Here is a 12,703-nt window from a genome sequence, read left to right as displayed (position 1 = left end):
TTCCTCACTGCCTCCTCCCTGATGCGAGACCAGTCCAGGAAGGACAAGCTAATGTCTTCGCTGCTGACAACCGCCCTGAGTGCTCCGTACTCTGCTGAGAGGGAGAAGCTGCTCCTTGGGCTTCCAGTCCTTAAATGACTACTTTTGTCCTAAGCTGGCTCTGGAGTCCTGTGGGCTGATGCAAGCCAGAGACAGAGGAGGAAGGTGAGTCAGGGGGAAGGAGAACTGGGGCCTAACATGACGAGCTGAGGGCAGAGAAAAGTGTTGAAAACAAGAGAATGACTGTGGGAAGAAAGATCTTCTTCCAGGTTGTCTTCTTCGGACCTGAAACCTAGGGAGACAGAAAATACACTGACTTGAGCGCCAGGGAAGTACTGAGTTCAAATCCTGTGTAACTATGTCCTTTGGAGCATGTCATTAACTCCCTCTAGCCTTCATTTCCTCCTCTTCAGACCGAGAATAAGAGTGTTCTCACAAAATTAGCATGAATCTGTATTATAGGTGTGTTCAGAAAGAATACACGAGAGGCAGGTGTTCAGCTCAGCAGTTGAGATGCTGCTCGGGACTCCCACAAGCCATACTGAAGTGCCTGTTCCAGTTCTGGCTCCCCGTCTGACCCAGCTTCCTTATAATGGGTACTGGAGGCAGCAGATGAAGGCTCAATTACTTGGGTCGCTGCCACCCATGTGGGAGACTCAGATGGAATGCCAGGCTCCTGACTTTAGCTGGACCCAACCCCAGCTATTATGGGCATTTTGATAATGAACCAACATCTGCAAGATATCTCTCTCTCTCCATCTCCCTCTCTGCCTTTTTTTTTTTTAAAAAAAAGATTTATTTATTTACTCAAAAGACAGAGTTACAGAAAGGCAGAGGCAGAGAAAGAGAGAGAAAGAGGTTTTACACCACCAAATGTTCACTTACCAGATGGTCACAACAGCCAGAGCTGGGCCAGTCTGAAGCCTGGAACCAGGAGCTTCTTCCAGGGCTCCCATGTGGGTGAAGGGGCCCAAGGACTTGGACTTGGACCATCTTCTGTTGCTTTCCCAGGCAATAGCAGGAGCTGGATCAGAAGTGGAGCAGCCTGGATTCGAACCAGCATCCATTTGGGATGCTGGCACTGCAGGCAATGGCCTTACCCAGTACCCACAGTGCCAGCCCCCTCTGCCTTTTTAATAAAGTGAAAATAAATTAAATTTTAAAAAAAGCACATGAAACATCGGATAGGTAGCATCAATGCCCCTAGCTGTTGCTGCGTGTACATCGGTCCTCCTTCCCTCCCGGCCACCATATTTTCTGTACCTTGCATGGGACATTGGGTTGTAGTAAAGATGGAATGAAATGATGTAAATGAAATTTCGAGTGCAACTCCTGGTACACAGTAGGTGTTAAATAAGTGTTATCTTCTCCACATGCCCCCCACCTTCATAGCATGTGTGCAGCACTGCTCTCATCGTCTCTGGTCTGGGTTACCGACTCACTAACTAGTACCATGACCCAAATCTCTGGACCCTGTCTCTCTGGCATGCGTGGTAGCTTGTATTCCCCCAAACAAATGAACAAAACAAACAGCAAAGCTCCACTAACAACAAGGTACTCAGTTCAGCAATAACTGACTTAGCTCTCCCTTTGCATTGCGTACCAGTCTGTGAGGTCGATGTTAGTGTAGTGTCCCTCTCTCCACTGAGAACGATGATCTTGAAGCTCAGAGGAATAAGCAGTTTTCTGGGGCTGCTCAGCTTGGTGGGGGCCACAGTGGGCTCCCTTTAGCTCTGTGAGCACAAGATTCTTCTGCAAATCACCCTGCTCCCTGAGGTGAGCAGATTGGGCACTGAGAGAGGCGAGACTGAGATCTAGCGTCAGCTCACATGGGCTCAGCGTGCATAAGCCTGTTTCCTTCTCTGAAGGAGAAAGAGTACTTTCTCTCTTTACCCTGCATGCTTTCACCCAGGTTTCAGCACCCAGCTCGAATGGGCCACTTGCTCTCTGGCCACTGTACCTTTGCCTAAGCTACTTCCCCCAACTTGACTGCCTCTTTTATTACCCTGCGTCTTCCTGGCTAAGAATTATTGCTCTGTGATTCAACTCAGTTATCCCTTACCTCCTCCAGGAAGTTTTCCGGGATGACTGCAGGCAGAAAGGACTCTTCTCTATGTTTTCATGGCCCTGTGTCTAAACCCCAGCTAGGAACCTTTTTCTGGTGTATGCCTTGATTATAGAATTGTTTCCTGAGAGACTGCAAGCATTCATGAGTCCTATTTATCTCTTTTTTAAATAATAATTTTAAAAATAATAAATTATTTTTAACTAATAATTTTAAAGAAGAGATAAGGAGGAGGAGGAAGGAGAAAACTCTCCCATCCACTGGCTCATTCCTCAAATACTCACAATAGCTGGGCCTGGGAAGACTGAAACCAGTGAACTGAATCCAGGTCTCCTATGTGGATAGCAGTCCAAGTAGCTGGGCCAGTGTCTGCTGCCTCCCAGAGTGTGCATTAGCGAAAAGCTGGAATCGGGAGCAGAGTCAGGACTTGAACCCAGGCATTGTGATGGGGGATGGGGACATTCCAAATGGTGATAACTCATCTAACCTAACACTAGTGCCTGTCACAGAATAGTTGCTCAAATGCTACTTATGGGATAAGTACACTCTAATGATCGAACACAGAGGGCGAAGGAGAAAGAGTGGGAGGGAGTGAGGAGAGCATCGGTGAATTGCTTCTGGGTTTTGATGGGTTCCAGTTTCACAGGATTGACTTGGGAACAAGTCATTCTTACAGTTCCATTGCTGATCTCATGCTTCCTGGGCATTCAACTAAACTCAAGCTCACAGAACCCCATTCCTATACCTTGGTATCTGGATCTGACCTTGGTATCTGGGATTCAGCCTTGGAGCTTGGCCCCCTATTCTGTGGCAGTGATCTGCCCTGCCGCCAGCCAAGGCCACTCTCGCCCTCGCTTGTTCTGGCCAGTCTGCTTCAGTGCAAGAAGTTCCATTGTTCTCCCCAGCTCCTGAACTCTCCCTCCCACGTACTGTCCTGGCTGACGGCTGGTAGGGGCTGTGGCTATCCAGTGACATGATTTTCCGATTCTCCAGGCTGGGTTTTCCCATCCCTGTGTCCAACTCCCCTGCTATTCCAGCTGGGAGAGGGCTACATCCTCATGTGCCAGGCTCTGCCTGACATTAGGAACCCCTGATTTCAATTCTTAGCTCTGGGGCAGACACTGGAGCATACGCCCAGGCCTCTGGGCAGTCCCTGACCAGTGTCCAGCTCCCTGCTGCCTGCCAGGGAAAATCTGGCTATGCCAGGCCAAATGCTGAGTTGGGGAGGAGACAGCAGTCGGGGCTGGGGATCATTTCCAAGGGAGACTCAGTTTGCCGGGGGTGGGGGGCACACACGGTGGGGGTTCAGGTTAGACTAGGCCATGGAGAATGACTGCTTACAGTGCAACCCTGAGGTGTGTGTCTTTGGACAACTCATTTTACCTCTGTGCCAAAGGCTTTTCATTTGCAAATTAGAGATCAGAACACATAATTACTACTCTGGAGGATCATTGTAAGGAATAAATCAGACAATGAGTATCAACCTCAGTGTCAAGTGCATGGTGAACACGGAAGAGATGTGAGCCTTTTCCATGTCACCGTGACTGTGGACATTACCGCTGCTATGGTTGCAATTGTCATGAAGAAGTGTGGGCAGAAATCCCAGGTACCTCTTCCGTGCCTCTTCCCTTCCTTCAACTCTTTGTTAATATTCCGCAGACTAAGTCAGCAAGACCATAGCAACACACCAGGCTTCAAATTAATCTGGTTCCCATCAGGCCAAATGAACTTTTCTCACTGATTCTCAGATCTCCTGCATCTTCCTGTGGATGCATTTCCCCCCACATAATGAAGTTTGGGCAGTGCTGGCTGCCCGCTGCCAGCTTCTGCCGGGGCCCTGGGTGTGACCTCCACACAGTCGAAGCTGTTCTCAGGCATCACACTGTGAGCCGCCCCCGGGGCCCCCCATCGTGTGGCTGCCTTCTCAGCCCGGCAGATTCAGATGATGTCCTTGTAATTCCACATCCGAGACACATGTCATCTTCCTTCAGCACATTTGGAAGGAGGGCAAGTTCTACTTTGTAAGGACCATCACTTATTTTGAACTGGAAGAAAATAATTTATTTGGTCCAAAGTTGTTGTGTTTTTCCATTAGGGGCACATATTTCCCCGTTGAAAGGGGAAATGAGGCATGTGGGATCCCCACCTAGTCTAGTTTCCAAGGTCTTTCCAGCAAAGGGCTTCCTTGTTCAGTTTATTTCAATGAAAGACTCCAGCAACTGAGAACATTAGTCCAAAAATTAGCCATACCTGGGTGAAAGGCAAAGAAAGGTGTGTTAGCAGGCATCTCCCAACCTGGATATTTAAAATATCTGAACTTTAATAATGTCTCTCACCTATGTGGACACCTGTTTACCTTCCTTCTACTGTGGAAAGAAAGGTCCTAAAGGGCCCCCTCTAAGACCCGGACCCTGTCTCTACTGATGGAGTTGGCAGTGCCACCCATCACCCCACTTACAGACTTGCCCAGGAGGCCTGCATGTGCCCGCTGCTTGGAGGCACCACTAAGGGTTGAGATTTTGTCAGTGGCAAACTGGAAATTTCATTGCTTGAATGAAACAGCAAAACCTTGGGCTCTGGGATCTTATGCCTGCAGAGCCGCCATGGAGTCTCACCTTCCTTCCATCTTCAATCAGTTATTTCCCACTGAGAGATGTGGAAGGGGCGGACTCTGGGCCAGGTCTCCAGACTATGTAAATGAGGAACTTGGACACCAGAGAACGACATTTGCACATTCTCAGTTTGACTTGAAGAGAGGGCTTGAGTAACTTGCCCCAAGTCACACAGCTAATTCCTAGCACAACCGGACTTTGAGTCCACATTATCATGACTGCAGATTATGGCTTTCAGAGAGACTCCTGCCGGGAAGGCTGGCTCCGTTCTGCTGACGGTCCATTGGAGTTCTGCTTTCCTCAAGGTAGTGAACTTTGCAGCCATCATCACATCCCCGCCATCTGCTCTCCTGTGAAGGACTCCCCCAAGTGCCACACATCCCACCAGGTGGCCTTCACCACCCACAGTATTCCCGACACTCAGGCACTCAACGTGCAAAGAAAAACTGGAGCCCAGTCACTGCATGGGACAGACCCTACTGGAAGTGTACGCAGAAGTGTAAGAAGCAGGGACAGACAATGAGAAATCACTCAGGTGGGAGTAGACTCACAGCCCAGCGAGCGAGCAGCACGGCTCACACCTCCTGCATGGGCTGGGGTTTGCATTTGTGTTTAATAACAACTTTGATCTCTCTGCCAGCAGCAGTGGTCATTGAGAAATCCTGACATAAAGAAGGTATCTGGGAGATAAAGTTCTGCAAGCGATGATTACCAGCACTTAAGTTCTCTTTTTGTTGAAAGGAAGAATCCCAGATTGAACAGTGCATTGAATGATATGACAAGCAAGTACTTGATCCCTGTCCAGCTGGAGGGGGGACTGTACCCATCAGCAGCTTTTTAGCTAAGGACGTCTTTATATTTCCCTTCTTTGTCTGGGCCTCTCTAGTTCCTCCTTTTACTTCATGTCAGCACTATATAGTAGGTATGCCAAGTGGTTTTGAAATTTAAATTACAGTCTCTTTTTCAGATGTTATTGGAAAGAACATGTAATTTATAACCACGTGTTAGGAGTACAGGATGTTCATGGTCCATTGCCAATTTTTCTTTTGTAAAGTTAATAAAACTTTCATAAAACACTTATACACTTGTATATTTCATGGTAAAGATTTTTTTTTATCTCATAGGCTAATGTAAAGATTTATTAAAACCATTTTTTTGTTAAGAGGAGTGTCAATAGTTTGCAGCTGAGTGTAATTTTGAATCCGTGGAAGATGACGGTCTGATGGAAAATGACAGTAACAGCTTTGTTGATTTAGCACTAAAAATAAAGGAGCCTTTCAAATGAGAGAATGCTCTAATATCCAGAGTGGGCTAGGACGCACTCAGGCCAGCGGAGGCGAGCTGGAGGAGCCGGCCACCAGCACTCCAGCCCCTGGCAAGGCAGAGCAGGACTGGACGGAGCCCAGCTGGGAGGGGGCTCGGGCCCCCAGGGGTTAGCGGGAAGGAAGGCTTTTGCTGGGGAGGAAGGGAGGAGCCAGGAGGAGTGTCTGAGGCCTGCAGTTCCTTCTGGGAGCTGAAACCCCTGGGGTCTGCCTGCCCTCACAGGAGGGCGTTCTTAGCCCTTCCCGGCTTCTCTGGGCCCCAGATTGCCCTGCCTGTGAGATAAGCCAGTTCTGTTGGGCACACCTCCCAACTCTCCCCCTCCCCTTGCTTCTGCCAAACCCTCATCCACCCCAGCCTGGTCCCTAGTGAAAGATCAGATCCTGCGATCGCAGTTTTCGCTTTGTAGGAACCTCAGCATTCTTTTCTTTTTTAATTCGGTAAACAGGGGTGCTCTCCTGTGTAGGGTTGAAGATGGGTCAGCCTCAGAGTCTGACGATGTGGAGGAGTCAACAGAGCTCTCCGGGCTGTGGTTCCTTCTCCAGCAGACGAAGAGGACGGCTCCTACCTGCTGGCCCCTTTCGGCTGTGATGCATATGATAAGTTTCATCAACTGCAGGCAGTGCACTGGGACCTGCTTCTCCTCTTCCCGGCTGGAGCTGGAGTGGTAGCTTTAGACGGGAAAGTGAAGAATGGTATCCTGCTTGCACAAAACCCGTCATCCCTTCGAATGCTGCACCAGGCCAAATTTATCAACAGACTAATAGATTAAGAGCAAATAGCCAGCGCCGTGGCTCAATAGGCTAATCCTCCACCTTGCGGCGCCGGCACACCGGGTTCTAGTCCCGGTTGGGGCACCGGATTCTGTCCCGGTTGCCCCTCTTCCAGGCCAGCTCTCTGCTATGGCCAGGGAGTGCAGTGGAGGATGGCCCAGGTGCTTGGGCCCTGCACCCCATGGGAGACCAGGAAAAGCACCTGGATCCTGGCTCCTGCCATCGGATCAGCGCGGTGCGCCGGCTACAGCGGCGGCCATTGGAGGGTGATCCAACGGCAAAGGAAGACCTTTCTCTCTCTGTCTCTCTCTCTCACTGTCCACTCTGCCTGTCAAAAAAAAAAAAAAGAGCAAATAAGGAGGAAGGGGTGGTTACGAAGTTTGTGCCGCAGATATTAGTAGCACTAAGTCATATGACCTCCTCTTTGTAGCTGATAAAACTGGGACTAGGAACGGATAAGTAATCAACTGGAGATCACAAAACTAATAGGACAAGCAGGTTTCAAACTTAGGCCTTTCTAACTCCAAAGCTTGTCCCCTCCTCCCCCAACTCCAGAGTGTTAGAAGCAGCAAACTCTTGCAAGAGGTCCTTACCTGACAGGAACCACGCATGCAAGGTTTTCTCTCCATGCATTCTCTCCGTCGATCCTCACACCACTCCTGCAAAACCTCAGTCATCTCCACACAGGCTGAGATGTGCTGAAGGTGTCCACAGTTCAAAGCGAGGGTCGTCCACCCCTGTGATGGCTGAACTGTCCCTTGGTGTCGTAGCGCCGCACCAGAAAGGGCGCAAGTGTGCATCTGAAGACAGGCTACAGGGCAGGGGCACCCATGGAGAGAGAGGGCAGAAGGCATCCGTTTCTCCTGGCTCCTGCTCCTCCCAAGAAAGTTCAGCTCGTGGAGTTTGATATAGGACATGACATGTTAATATTCTGATTTCTTGGCACAGGTCTCTTCCTCCTCTCCCTCACTCTGCCTCACAGCAGCCCTGCTCACTTGGGCCCTTCTTCCTCTTGTTCTCTCCCTTCTTCCCGTGCTATTTTGTTCTCTGTACCCCTCTCACTGAGTGGTGTTCTGGGCAGGAGCATGTCTCCTGCTGACCTCACTAACACGCCTAGGCAAAGGCCAGGCATGTTCCTGGCTTGGAATCAGTGTTTCCTTGCTGGAATCCCCTCCAGCCGCTTCTGTCTCCCCAGTTACTGGCTAACTCCTGGCCTGGTTGAAGTCTCTGCTTAAATGTCACTTCTGAAGACCTTTGACCCTCTGGCTAGGGCAGGCTGTCTGTGTGCACTTTCATATCATTGTATTGTTACCCAGCACATTTCATAATTATAACTACGTGATTGTTTGTAAAATTCATTTTTGCTATGTTGACTTTCAAACTATGAATTTCAAGAAGAGAGGAGCCATATGTATCTCAGTCATTGCTTTATTATCTATGCCTAACATAATATAAGGTTCATCCTCTCTTCAACCTCAACCCATGGCCAAATGTTCCTCCCCTGCCAAACAGAAGCCCAGATGGCCTCCTGTCTTCACACACTGGTGCAATTTGTAACTGTGCCCCGTGTCACCTATACAAATAGCAGAGAGCCCAGGTAAGAGAGTTTCTGCTGACAGCCTTCATCTTTAAACATCTGAAGGTGAAGGTGCAAACTCCCAGATGGCGAGAGGTAAGGAAAATCAACGCGCAGCCTAGCCTGCTGCGCATGTCAATGGTCTTTAACTGTGGAGGCATAGGGAACTCTCGGCTGCCGGGCAGAAACATAAGAGAGAGATTAGGAGCCCTGGTCAAGAAGTCCTGGAGAAATGAACAGGAGACCTCTGCACAATCTCTGTCACTATCTGCACGGGCAAAGGCAGAGAAGCCGGGGCTGATGAGTACAGCCAGGAGCACAGGCTTGAGTGTGGGCTGGGAAGTTTGGCTGACAGAGGACTCCCCTGCATCACGTCTAGGGGAAGAGGGCTGTGGTCCAATGGTGCTAGCCCATTTCCAGATGTGCAGGTTTGCTTGCTTGCTGCTGTTGCTGCTGCTGTTGGTACATAGCTATTATTGCTTCTAGATGAAGCAAATGAAGTCCAGGAGAATCTGTTGCCTCCAGAGTGGAGGTTGCAAGCTTGGGTACTGAGTACCAGGAGGTGGAGCTCTGACCATGCACTGAGCCTCCTTAGCAGCTCATAGAGCAAATAAGGCAAGCCCCATCCAGGAGAAGTCAGCCAGCTGGTCCTGGAGTCGTCTACTGATCACAGGGGCATGTTGGCAGAGCTGAAGGATCCACCCATTATCCAGTTACCTAGCTTAGGATAGTTTAGTTGAGTGGTCAGGAGTTGAGGTTCTGCAGGCAGGCAGACCTTAGCTTGTTAGCATCATCATCTTGGGAAATTACTCAGCATCTCTACATCTTGATCATAACCACAAGCAGGGACAGTTTTACGGGCTTGCGACCTGTACATGTATACAGTGCCCTGTGGTCAGAAGACCCCTGTAACTTGGTTTAATACTCTTCTACTGTCTTGAAATTTTCAATGATTTTTTTTAAACAAGAGACCCAATAATTTTGTTTTGCCCTGGAATATATGGAAATCAGTGACTGCTGGTTGTGCTCCCAAGCAAGGCACAGGCAAGTAACAGAAGTAGGCAGCAAAAAGGTGGGCTTCCCTCTTCATTCACCCAACTGATGCGCTTCCATCTCTATCTAAGGCCTCTCTATCCAGACTACCTCTGGCTCTTCCAACGCGTACAACGTTGGCCAGCGTGCATACTTCCCTTTACTCTTCTGCTCCCCAACTCATCCCTCCACCTCTGCCTGAATCCAAGTGCAGGAAGGCCCATGGCCACTTGATTCTGAGAATACTGTCACCATTGTCTGTTGCTTTGATGTGTTTGCTAGAGAACCAAATTTCCTTCCTGGAAGAGGCATTTTCTATTATATTTTATTTTAGTCTATTTTCGAATGACTCTTAATTCACAGAAGCTGGCAGCATAACGCAGCCCATAAAATTTCTCATGCAACCTCAGATATTCTTAATAGAGGGAGGGGCCAGGGGACATATGGGGTCTCTACTCTGGGCGTATCTGAGGAAAGGTATATAGAGAGGGAGCCACAGAAGGTATCTGCAAAGCTAGGCTTTGAAAAAGAGGTCTCTGAAATCTGGCCCAGAGCTGAGCTCTTTCTTCCTGCGGCACGATGTTGTCCCTATTGAAAGATTCTCCTTTCCCAAACACAGAATACAACAATCCCATTGAATGCATTGCCAATGATAAACTATGTACGGACAAATAACAACAGTGACAAAACCGCACATAGAGACAAGGCAGTCTGTGTCGGGGAAGAAAGAGAAAAATAAATGAAATTAACAGTGGGAGACAAAAACAGAGGAAAACCCAGCAATTAGATTAATCATAGACTTCCAGGAAATTGGCCCAAATTTCTTTAAAATCTTGTTGATTGTTATTCAGATTGAAGGGTTCCCTGCAAGATTAGCCAGAGCCCACCAAGCTTGCATACCAATCTGCTGCATCCTACACACAGGCTGCTGTGATCCCAGGGCTGGGTCGCTGCTGCCGGGCATCACCTGTGTAGGGGTGAGGTCTGGTAGACAGAGTTCACCACTGGGGATCAGAAGGAGGTGTGTCTAGTCCTGGTGCCCCAGCAGCTCACTCTGGGACTTCCAATCAATCCCATAACTTTCTGAAGCTCAGCTTCCACATCTGCTAACTAGGCAATGGTACTTGCCTTTCTTAAAGTCAATGGGTTTTGAGAGGTCAAAGACAGAATACAGGAAAGACAGAATACAGAAATGAAAATCCTTGCCCAGGATTGAAAACTCTGCAAACACAGCATACTTTTTTGAGTATTTGGGGGGTCAGAAAAAAACATACCTTTTTGAGTATTTGGGGGGTCAATAGGATGTTACTCCAGGTGCTAATGTCCCCCCTCCAAGCACTGGAGTAAAGAAAAATACATTGTGGTACTAAACATAATCAGTGGCTAAAAAAATGTTCCAGTACCCTCAGATTCAGTGAAACCCTCAGTACATCTTGACCCAAATATTCCTCCCTCTTTTATGATCTGCATTTAAAAGAAAATTGAATGACCTATCCCTGGATTTATTAATGCTTAAATCATTAGTATCTTGGCTCCAGTATGCCCATGGGTTGCCAGAGGGATGTCAGAGCTTTCAAATGCCTGGAAGTTGCCCTTCACCCAGGGTGAAATAATCCAAGCATAAAATGGTTTGAGTTCGGTTTGAAGGATTGAATTGCCTGAGTTCCTCTTAGAACTGAACCCTTTAAATATGACTGGTTTTGGCTCAAGGTTAAAAAAGTTATTGGCTGCCTACTAGGTGCTAGGCTCTGTGCTAAGTGCTTTACATGCATTATTTAACTTAATCCTTACAACAACTCAGTGCAGTTAGGTCTATTAACGTTTCTGTTCCAAGGATGTAAAAAGCAGTACATTCTTCAAGCATTAAGGAGGAGATTCCTGCCATTTTTTTTCTTCTATTTTTGCATCTTTGGAATTACATGAGGAAGATAAGTGATCTGAGGACTGAAGAGGACCACAGCAACCATCTGGGATTACATTGTCCAAAATATGGCTCTACCGAATTTAGTAGGCATGAGCCTCTGGGCATCAAATAAGCCTGAGAAAACAATTTAGCAGAACTTTTTGCTGTGAGGTTTCTCGGAGCCTTTGAAATGAAGGCTCATTTTGACTCTCCAAGAAGGGGATGATGCACACGGCATTTCTCAAATGTACTTGGTGATAGATCTTTTTCCAAAGAATACTATTACCTTTTGGAATGGCATTAAGAAACTGCTGCAGACCATTGTATCATTTCATAAAGGAAGACACCAAAGCTCAGGTCAGGGAAAGTCACTCCACCCTGACCCTGCCCTGCCCCCATTCCTAGGATGGTAATACAGAGAGCAACCCAGATGTCCTGAGTTCAGGATGGGCCAAGTTCCATGTTTCACCACGACAAAGGAAAGTGTGGTTAGAGGGCCAGCTATGGGACATCCAAAGACTCAAGCTACAAGGGGCATTTATAGGATCACAGATCACAAATGACACATTTGAAAAATCAAATGACCACTTGTATTTCATGGTGGAAGGTAGGAATTTTCACCAATGAACTCTTTTATGTTTGAAGGGGCTGTATAGAATTTCTTGGGATTCTTTGGAGAAACAAACCTATACGATGTGAGAAGGGAAGGAAAGAGAGATTTTAAGAAGATTGGCTTATGCTATTGTGAGGGCTGGTAGGTCCAAAATCTTTAAGGTAGACCAGTAGACTAAAGGCCCAGAGACAAATTAATGTTCCAGTCATCTGGGGCTAGAGTTCCTTCTTCCTCAGGGGCCCTCAGCTTATTTTCTTTCCAGGCTTCCAATGTTCTGGATGAGGACCAACTGCACTACTCAAGGAAGTCAGATGGACTCCAAGTCTCCTATAAAAAACAACATCCAGGCTGATGTTTGACCAACTGTTGCCTTAGACAAGTCTACACTAAAAATTAGCCTTCTGGGGGGTTGTGTGACCTCACATGCAGGTGATACGTCTCCTCACCCATACAATGTGAGAAGTCTACCTGGAGATCACCCATTTTCTCTGAATTTCAAGCTGCACCTGCTATGGTCTCACTTGTGCCAGGGTGATACCTTACGGGTTTCCTTGTCAGTGGATGAGAAGGGCTGAGTGGGATGCATTCAAATATTACATCTCCTTCCTTTACCCAAAATAATTTCAATTTTTATGTTATATGTAAAATTTCCTTTTAGATCAGTGCTAACTTCTCTTGATCTACCCAAGAATATGAGCTCCTCCAGAGCCTTTTTCCTCAGAGTGCGTTCTCAGGACTGGCCCCAGCACCACACAAAGGGCTGACTGGAA

This window comes from Oryctolagus cuniculus, chromosome 1 (genome assembly GCF_051225735.1).
Source record: "Oryctolagus cuniculus isolate XC-2025 breed Fujian yellow rabbit chromosome 1, ASM5122573v1, whole genome shotgun sequence".
Classification (NCBI taxonomy): Eukaryota; Metazoa; Chordata; class Mammalia; order Lagomorpha; family Leporidae; genus Oryctolagus; species Oryctolagus cuniculus.
This window is presented reverse-complemented; position numbering follows the sequence as displayed.